At 39.0% G+C, this 9,324-nt stretch overlaps 1 protein-coding gene across 1 annotated transcript in view; it reads right to left on the reverse strand.

Moving 5' to 3' along the window:
• LOC120534746 (zinc finger protein 93-like) overlaps positions 1 to 8,019 on the reverse strand; it is a 96,091-nt gene extending 88,072 nt beyond the window's left edge. Inside the window, exon 1 of the mRNA XM_039762327.1 lies at positions 7,959 to 8,019. The gene's annotated coding sequence lies outside the window, so the exon portion shown is untranslated. The remainder of the gene's footprint in view (positions 1 to 7,958) is intronic.
• Positions 8,020 to 9,324: the final 1,305 nt, after the last annotated feature.

The raw sequence follows: 9,324 nt of genomic DNA on the forward strand, positions 1-9,324 counted from the left end.
ACAACAACACTCATCACTCACAACAGTGACAAAACAATTACATTGACAATCATGTTACGTTATTTTCAAAATGTTTCCTTTTCTTTTAATTGCTTCTTTAACACACTACTTCTCGCTGCGTAAGCTTGGTATTTTGCTAGTATATATATATATATATAGCAAAATACCTGCATTGGCAGCGAGAAGAAAAAGAAAAGGAAACATTTTAATAACGTAACATGATTGACAATGTAATTGTTTTGTCATTGTCATGAGTGTTATATATACACACACAGACACATATATAAACATATATATACAGTTATATATATATACACATACTGTATATACACACACACATATATATACATACTGTATATACACATATACATATCTACATATATAATGTATATATATATATATATATATATACAAATCTACATATATATATATTAGGGTGGGACTCGATTAAAAAATTAATCCAATTAATTAGAGGCTGTGTAAGAATTAATCTTGATTAATCGTATGTAATCGTGACACGTAAATTTGCCCCAAATCGCAAATGTTTTTTTTTAATTTAAAAGTGTTTTAGTGGGCGACAGAATCAAATAATAGACATGTACATGAATATTGTAAACTGAAGCTGTTTTAATTTCTGAAAAAAAAAGCCTTTGCATTTGAATTCAAAACAGAAACAAAAATATCATCCCTGGTTAAAATTGGGCAGACTTAAAAATAAAGTGGTAGTTTAAGTACTTTAAGTAGATTTTCAGAATAGTATTGTCTTTAAATAATAATAACCAAAATTTCAACATAAAGTGCAGTTTTTCTTCTTAAAAAAATAAGTCAGAAACATAAAAGGTAATTTGACCAACTTAATCTTTAAACTCTGAGTAACCTTAGCCAAAATTATTTTGTACATTAGGCTAAAACAGTGTGATCATTGAACATTTTGTAATTAGATGTAATTAGAATTACTAACGGTCACAGAAGTCCAATGATCCCCAGTAAGAGCCACAAAGTCCGCTTTCTGTAATGCATCTAATTTTGCTTGCTTTTCAGTGTGCACAAAACCATGCTTTTATCAAGGCTTCGCCGAAGTCGAAATGATCAGTCGTAGGAACGCGCTTTATTCCGACTCTAACATTTTTGTAGCTGTGATGTGTGCATCAGTGTAATGGATGTACCAGGAAATCATGCATTGACAAAAGTTCCCGTTTGCTTGGAATTGAAAGTGTGATTAAATGCGTTATTTTTAACGCTGTTATGGAGTACATGCATCGAAGCTTCTCAGCTGTGCTTGTGCTAAGAAAGGGAAAATTTTTAAAATAACGTAACATGATTCTGCATTAACCTAATATTTTTTCATACGTCCCAAACCAAGGAGATGCGAAGGTAAAATGAATCGGTAGCGCGTACATAGTCAGTACATCCCCTCGAATCAACCTCGAATGTCGGCATTAGAGGCTAAGACTCTACAATTGCAGCCACAGCGTGTGGCTTGTCTATGAGAGTATGTACTGTAGATCGGGGTATATATATACATTTATATATATACCCGCGTATCGCAGTGGAGAAGTAGAAGTTATGAAAAAGGGAACATTTTAAAAATAACGTAACATGATTGTCAATATACAGTAATTGTTTTGTGAGTGTTATTGAATGTTGCTGTCATCAAGGATTTGATTATCATTATTTGTTTCAATCAGGGTCGTATTTGTACGATGTGTTGTGTTCAAGTTACATTCCGTGTTTGTCAATCGTTGTAAAGATGACAGGTTTCATTCATCGATTGTTCTTACTGCATCAATAAACAGCTCGTCTTCCTCTTTATCTGAGACCTGACACACTGCATGCACGGGTTTTTTTTACACTGTCTTCCTTTAGCGGGACATTGACTTTTTCCAACGTGTGCTTTGTTTCCGCAGTAGCTGCACTTATGAATATGATTCTATGTATGAGACGCTTCATATTTTTTGCTGCCTTCTCAATTGTGTAATTCGGTTTTTGTTCAGCTCTTTGGAACTGTTGCCTTTTATCTGTGCACTGCGTCAGTTCACGTGAGCCACTCGGTGTACATGCATCGAAGGTTCCCAGCTGTGCTGGTGCAATCTCCTGCTATGTCCATTGCTGTATTTAATGTTACCTTAGTCCTGGCACTTAAAAATTTCTCTCGCAGTTTCGCTGAGTTTGTGTCAAACACCACCCTGACCATCTCATCTTCCTCTCCATAAGCACAGTCCTTCACCCGTGAATATTTACCCGTGGCAGTTTGCTATTGAATGGCTGACGGACGGCCTTATATGGGCAGGCACTAAATTACAAACGCCAGCGGCAGCCTGTCTATGAACTTAATTTAAAGTGTAGGTTTACATCGTGCTTTGTTTCCAAAGTAGCAGAACTCATGAATATGGTTGTATATGTCACTCGCTCCTTATTGTTTCGCTGCCTTCTCAATTATATAATGCATGTTTTCTTCAGCGCTTTTTTGAGGTCTTCCTGGTTTTCTATGTACTGTGTGATTACGTGGGAGGCGTGATGATGTCACACTAAACTCCTACGGCGTTGAAGCTCATCTCCATTACAGTAAATGGAGAAAAACTGCTTCCAGTTATGACCATTACGCGTAGAATTTCGATATAAAACCTGCCCAACTTTTGTAAGGAAGCTGTAAGGAATGAACCTGCCAAATTTCAGCCTTCCACCCACACGGGAAGTTGGAGAATTAGTGATGAGTCAGTGAGTGAGTGAGTGAGTGAGTGCTTTGCCTTTTATTAGTGTATGTATATATATATATATATATATATATATATATATATATAGAGAGAGAGAGAGAGAGAGAGAGAGAGAGAGTGATATATATATATATATATATATATATATATATATATATAGATATGAGAACAACACTCATATCAATGACAAAACAATTACATTAAAAATCATGTTACGTTATTTTTAAAATTTTTCCTTTTCTTTTTCATAACTTCTTTAACACACTACTTCTCCGTTGCGAAGCGCGGGTATTTTGCTGAAAACGTTTTATATTCTAGTTTCTTTAAAATAGCAGAGTGAAGGCAAAGGGGCCAACAAGTGCTAAACACCTCTGGGAACTCCTTCAAGACTGTTGGAAAACCATTTCAGGTGACTACCTGTTGAAGCTCATCGAGAGAATGCCAAGAGTGTGCAAAGCAGTAATCAGAGCAAAGGATGGCTATTTTGAAGAAACTAGAATATAAAACATGTTTTCAGTTATTTCACCTTTATTTGTTAAGTACATAACTCCACATGTGTTCATTCATAGTTTTGATGCCTTCAGTGAGAATCTACCAATGTAAATGGTCATGAAAATAAAGAAAACACATTGAATGAGAAGGTGTGTCCAAACTTTTGGCCTGTAATGTACGTGTAGGCAAAATGATCATATTACCGTCCACATTTGCAGGAAGTCCATGATACATGTAACAAAACTATCAGGATGTCATGGCCATAGTACATACATTCGGAAAGCCTGAATTATTTATCACTTTCACATGTAATCCTGCATTAGAAATTCTACATGCACTGTTGGATACCCAAAGACCAGAGCACAGACCTGATATTGTAGTACGAGTCTTTTGAATTAAGCTGCAGGAATTACTTACAGACATTCGACAACAACATCGTTTTGGAGTTGTCATATTATATATTTACGTAATTGAATTTCAGAAGTGCGGCCATCCTCATGCCCACATGCTGTTTACTCTTCACAATAATTCTAAAATAAGAACCAAAGATGACATTGATAAATATGTCACTCCTGAACTCTCTAACCTTGTCACTGACCGTAAGTTATTTGAAATTGTTACTAAATGCATGGTACATGGACCATGCGGTACAGCAGGTAATCCAACAGCATTGAACAGCATTCAGTAAGCTGAATCTGCTTGGACTTAACACCTCCACCTGCAACTGGATTTTCTCACTGGAAGACCCCAAACAGTACAGATTGGGAATTTAAGATCTAACACCATCACACTGAACACAGGTGCCCCCCAGGGTTGTGTGCTGAGCCCGCTACTCTTCACACTGCTGACCCATGATTGCACTTCCAACTCTGACACAAACCACATTATCAAGTTCGCCGATGATACTACAGTAGTGGGACTCATCGAGAACGACGATGATGCAGCGTACAGTGAAGAGGTGGAACGGCTGGCACTTTGGTGCAAAGACAATAATCGGTCTCTTAATGTTGAAAAGACAAAAAAGTTGATTGTTGACTTCATGAAGACCAAGGCTGACCATCTTCCACTCAGCATTGATGGCGTCACAGTAGAGAGAGTGAAGATCACCAAGTTTCTCGGTGTTCACATCACAGAGGACCTGTCCTGGACCAAAAACACCACCTATCTTACAAAAAGAGCCTAGCAGCGTCTCTACTTCCTGCGACGACTGAAGAAGGTGCACCTCCCCAAACCCATACTTACCACCTTCTACAGAGGCACCATAGAGAGCGTCCTGACCAGCTGCATCAAGTCTGGTATGGATACTGCCATGCCTCCGACCGCAAAGCCCTTCAGAGTATTGTGCGGACCGCTGAGCGCATTATTGGCAGTTCACTACCCAGTCTGCAGGAGATCTACACCTCACGCTGCCTTCATAAAGCCACTAGCATCATGGCTGCTCCCCAATACCCCTCCCACCAACTGTTTACACCTCTTCCAGCTGGAAGATGACTCTGCAGCATCAGGAGCAGGTCTGCTAGATTGTGCATTAGTTTCTTTCCTCAGACAGTCCGGCTCCTGAATACCATGCTGCCCTCCCCCACACTGGACTCTTTACTCCTTACCCTTTCTGGATTACATAGCACTACATAACACTGTATATTTTTATATATATATATATATATATATATATATATATATATATATATATATATATATATATATATATATATATATATATATAATAAAAAAGAAATATACAGTTATATATCTCAGTACATATAACTGATATATACAGTTATATATCATATATATATCTTGTGTATTGCATCTTTTGACTCTGGAGGACGATATTTCGTCTAACTGTGTACTGTAAGTATATTGTTAGGATGACAAAGCTCTACTTGACTTGACATTGTGCATGAAGGATGGTACTTGTACCAAGCGATTCTCGAAAGATCACAAGGAACACACACAAAAAAACATTAATGGGTACCCAATCTACTGCAGAAGAGAAGAGCCAACTGCACAAATAGGCAAGTTTATAATTGATAATCGATGGATAGTTCCATACAACCCTTGGTTGAGTAAAAAATTCAATGCACATATTAATGTCGAAGTTTGCTCATCTATAAAGTCCATCAAATATCTCTACAAATATGTTCACAAAGGTTATGATGCAGCTTCTGTTACCTTACAACAAGAACATGCTAACGATGACTTGGTTCATGATGAAATCACAACTTTCTTGGACGGAAGATATGTTAGTGCTCCAAAAGCTATGTGGCGTCTTAATGAGTACAGTATGTCAGACAAATCTCACACAATAATACGATTACCTGTCCATCTTTACAAATAACAAACTGTCCTGTTTCATGAAGGTCTCGTAGAAGAAACCTTAAATCAAGAAGCAAAGAGAAAAACCTTGCTAACAGCATGGTTTGATCGGAATAAGATGGATACTCATGCGAAATCACTCCACTATATAGACATTCCACACTATTATACTTTCGATTGCAAGGCTAGCGAGTGGAAGCGACGACTCCGAAAAAGTAACGCTATACGTAGAATGCCAATTGTCTCTATTCAAGACTCTGAACGGTACTACTTCTGCACCCTCTTAACTCGGTTTTCAGGAGCTATTACTTTCCAGGAGCTTAGAACCATAAATGGAAACATATGCAGCTCATTTAAAGCAGCATGTCAAGAGTTAGGTCTCCTTAACGATGACAAGATATGGCAAGACACTCTTTATGAAGCTACACAAACTAAGATGCCCGTACATATGAGACAACTCTTCACTATCATTTGTGCCTTTGGGGAATCTGTCAACATCCCGGACCTATGGCAAACACAAACTGGCAATTTGCAAAGACCTGTTTACTAAATATTCCGCTGACACTGCCCCGATGTACGCTCTCTTGGAAATTAATGTAATACTCAAGTGCTAAGGTATGACTTCAACAATTTCATCTCCCAGTCACCGAATTCATCCTACTTTATACTCCAACCTGTGTTGACATCCTCCACGAACAAAAAGTAGCTTCAGATTTCTACCTTCTCAATGTTTACCACAACAATTAGACCCAGTTGCTCAACTTTACGGTAATATTAATTTCTCGACTGTGACTCCACAAGAACTTGCTGCAAAAGCAATATTGATCGTCACAAACGACGATTCTCTACATATTAACAAAGTTCTTGATCTTATACAGGGTGAAAAAGTGACTTTCAAGAGTGTAGATACAGTGGTCAGTGACAATCCTAATGATCAACTTACGTACCCACAGGAGTTTTTACACACCCTCACACCAACTGGCATGCCTCCCCATATCCTTCATCTAAAGGAAAGAGCCATAGTTATGCTCCTCCGAAATATTATGCCATCAAAAAGTCTTTGCAACAGAACAAGACTCATCGTTACCTGAATGCATACACATATTATTGAGTGCAAACTGATTGCTATCCAAAATTCTGAAACAATCTTCATTCCCAGAATCTCCTTCCTTCCGACATCAATCTCCCTTTCAAATTTAAATGCACACAATTCCCACTCAGACTCGCCTTCTCCATGACTATCAACAAGTCCCAATGACAAACATTTGCAAAGATTTGAATTAATCTACAACAACCAGTCTTCAGCCACGGTCAGTTGTACGTGGCTTTTTCTAGGGTTAGATCTTTCGACTCATTATTTGTCATCTCCAGCAAAACACCTATTCACAACTGCGGCTTTCAAGAAGTATTTCTTTCTTCTTGATTTCTCACATCCTTTCTCACTGTTTTCCGATCCTATTCTTACACCGCCATATGCTACGGTGGGCGTCGGCTAGTCACAAATATTTTAGTAATTAACACATTAATAAACTCTTATTAAACAGCAGCAGCTCCCAGTATTGTGAGATTGGCACGGTAGAGGCCTTGTGTGCCTCAGTTTTTCATAACGCTCCATTTGTGCTTCTGATGGACCAGTTTGCTATGGGTAACCCTAAAAGGGTTGGGGGTTTGGCGGGGGACAGCAGAGTAAAAGTGGATCATTATTGACCTTCATGAATATTCTAATTAAATGAAAGTGGGTCTTAGCCAGAAGATGGATGCCAGTCCTGACAGTTCACCTAAGAGTGACACAAACAGGTGACTCACACAGCCCACCTCACCACCGTGGTCCAGTGCAAAACAAAAAGTTATTGGGGTACAGGAAGAAAACCAGAGTACCTGTACAGGGCAGGAGCCAGCTATAGACCATCATAGGGTACACTCACATTCAAGTCCACAACCACAAGGAAAGTTAGATTTGCCAGGCCACTAAACCTGAGCATCTTTAGAGAAGTGGAGAAAATAAGAATAAAAGAGCAGGCATGGAAACTGAATAGAGACTTAAAAACAGGATGAGATTCAAATTCATTCTGACAGAACTGTAAGGCAGTAACACAAAGTTGCCCGAGGGACTCCTCACTGCTCTTCAAACGGCCGGCCAGTCACCAACCCCGCAACTGTCATAACTGAGCGCCGCGGAGTGACAAAAGAGAAACAAAGGCACAAATCAAAGCGTCTTACGCGTGAATGGGAGCTACGAACTAAAATTTGGGATTCAGCCACGTGAAGTGAACCGCTGATACGAATGAACAGCAATGGCACGCGGGTGGCCACAGGAGGATTCACTCGAGCAAAGTTCGGCGGGGGGCTAACGAACACGAACTCGCCGCGCGCGGTGATTCTAATGGAGCGAATGAAAACTCACACGTCCATAAAGCGCATCTCCAAAGTACTTACTGTCTGCCTCTTGCCGATGAGATTCTTTCTGAACTCGATCACACTTCTTCCTCGATCAACAACAGTCCTGCGTCTGTAGTGTTTTACAAAGGGAGACTGTAGCAGTGTGGGATGACGTCAGCCTGTTTACGTTTTCGGGTCACGTGCGAGAATACGCTGTAGCTGGAGAGAGGCTGGGTGGTTCAGTGTCCTCCTACCTTATAGGGGCCTATTAAACCAATAATGTCACCGGAGAAGCTGCGTTTGTCTGGGGCTGCCACTGAGCCGTTTGTTTTTGTGATCATGAACTGAGTTTTATTTTTTTTTTTTTAATTAGAGTAAGATTTCCTGTAAACAGTTCTTGTTAGATTTAGCAAAGTTCTTGTTGTCTTTTTTGTTTTTCAATGCAGCAATTATATATATATATATATATATATATATAGAGAGAGAGAGAGAGAGAGAGAGAGAGAGGGATAAGTGTAGGTCCCTCCTCTCTTTCTTCTCTGTATCTCTGCAAAGACAATCTTATTAATTGCATACTCTGAAAGAAATGCTCACCGCCTTTTCTCTACCTTTAAGTCTCTCTTAAGTCCTCCTGCTGCTCCAACACCTTTGTCACTCTATTGATGATTTTGCTTCTTTCTTCACCAAATCACCAAAAGACCCCAAAGACATCTTCTGAGTCTCTTCAATGTCGTTTTCCTCTTTCATCCGTCCCTAGTGTAAATGACTCAGACATTTTTGACCCCGACCTGTGCTCTGGACCCCACACCTTCACAACTTTTTATTTATTTTACAGTTTATTATTGCTTATATTTTGAATTAGATATTTATGGGGCCACCAAAATCTATTAAGTTCTTGAATCCAGCAACATCCCTGTATTATTTTTTAATCCTTTCTTATGTGTACATTTGCTTTGTCGTGTAATAAAAATTTCAAAAGTAACTTGCTTAATAAAGCCCTGAAGACACAGCCTACAATGAATCTCAGCAGAACAACAAAGTATTTCCATAATATTCTCATTATGGTCTACTAATGTGGAACTGAACTGACAATACAGCCCTGTCAGCAGTGGATCGGTACGCTCAGTTCAGATTGGCCCGTGTCGTAAAGTGGAGTTTATTTTCTTTTCTTTATTAAGCACACATGCAGTGCGTCACATCAGCTCAGATATGATATCACACACTCCACTATTCATCATTTTAAACACTTCAATCATGTCACCTCTTAATCTTCTTTTGTTTAAACTGTAAAGGCTCAGCTCTTTTAATCTTTCCTCATAACTCATCCCCTGTAGCCCTGAATCAGCCGAGTTGCTCTTCTCTGGACCTTCTCTAGTGCTGCTATGTCCTTTTTGTAGCCTGGAGAACAAAACTGCACTCCAAG

The sequence above is a fragment of the Polypterus senegalus genome, chromosome 8, assembly GCF_016835505.1.
Source record: "Polypterus senegalus isolate Bchr_013 chromosome 8, ASM1683550v1, whole genome shotgun sequence".
NCBI lineage: Eukaryota > Metazoa > Chordata > Cladistia > Polypteriformes > Polypteridae > Polypterus > Polypterus senegalus.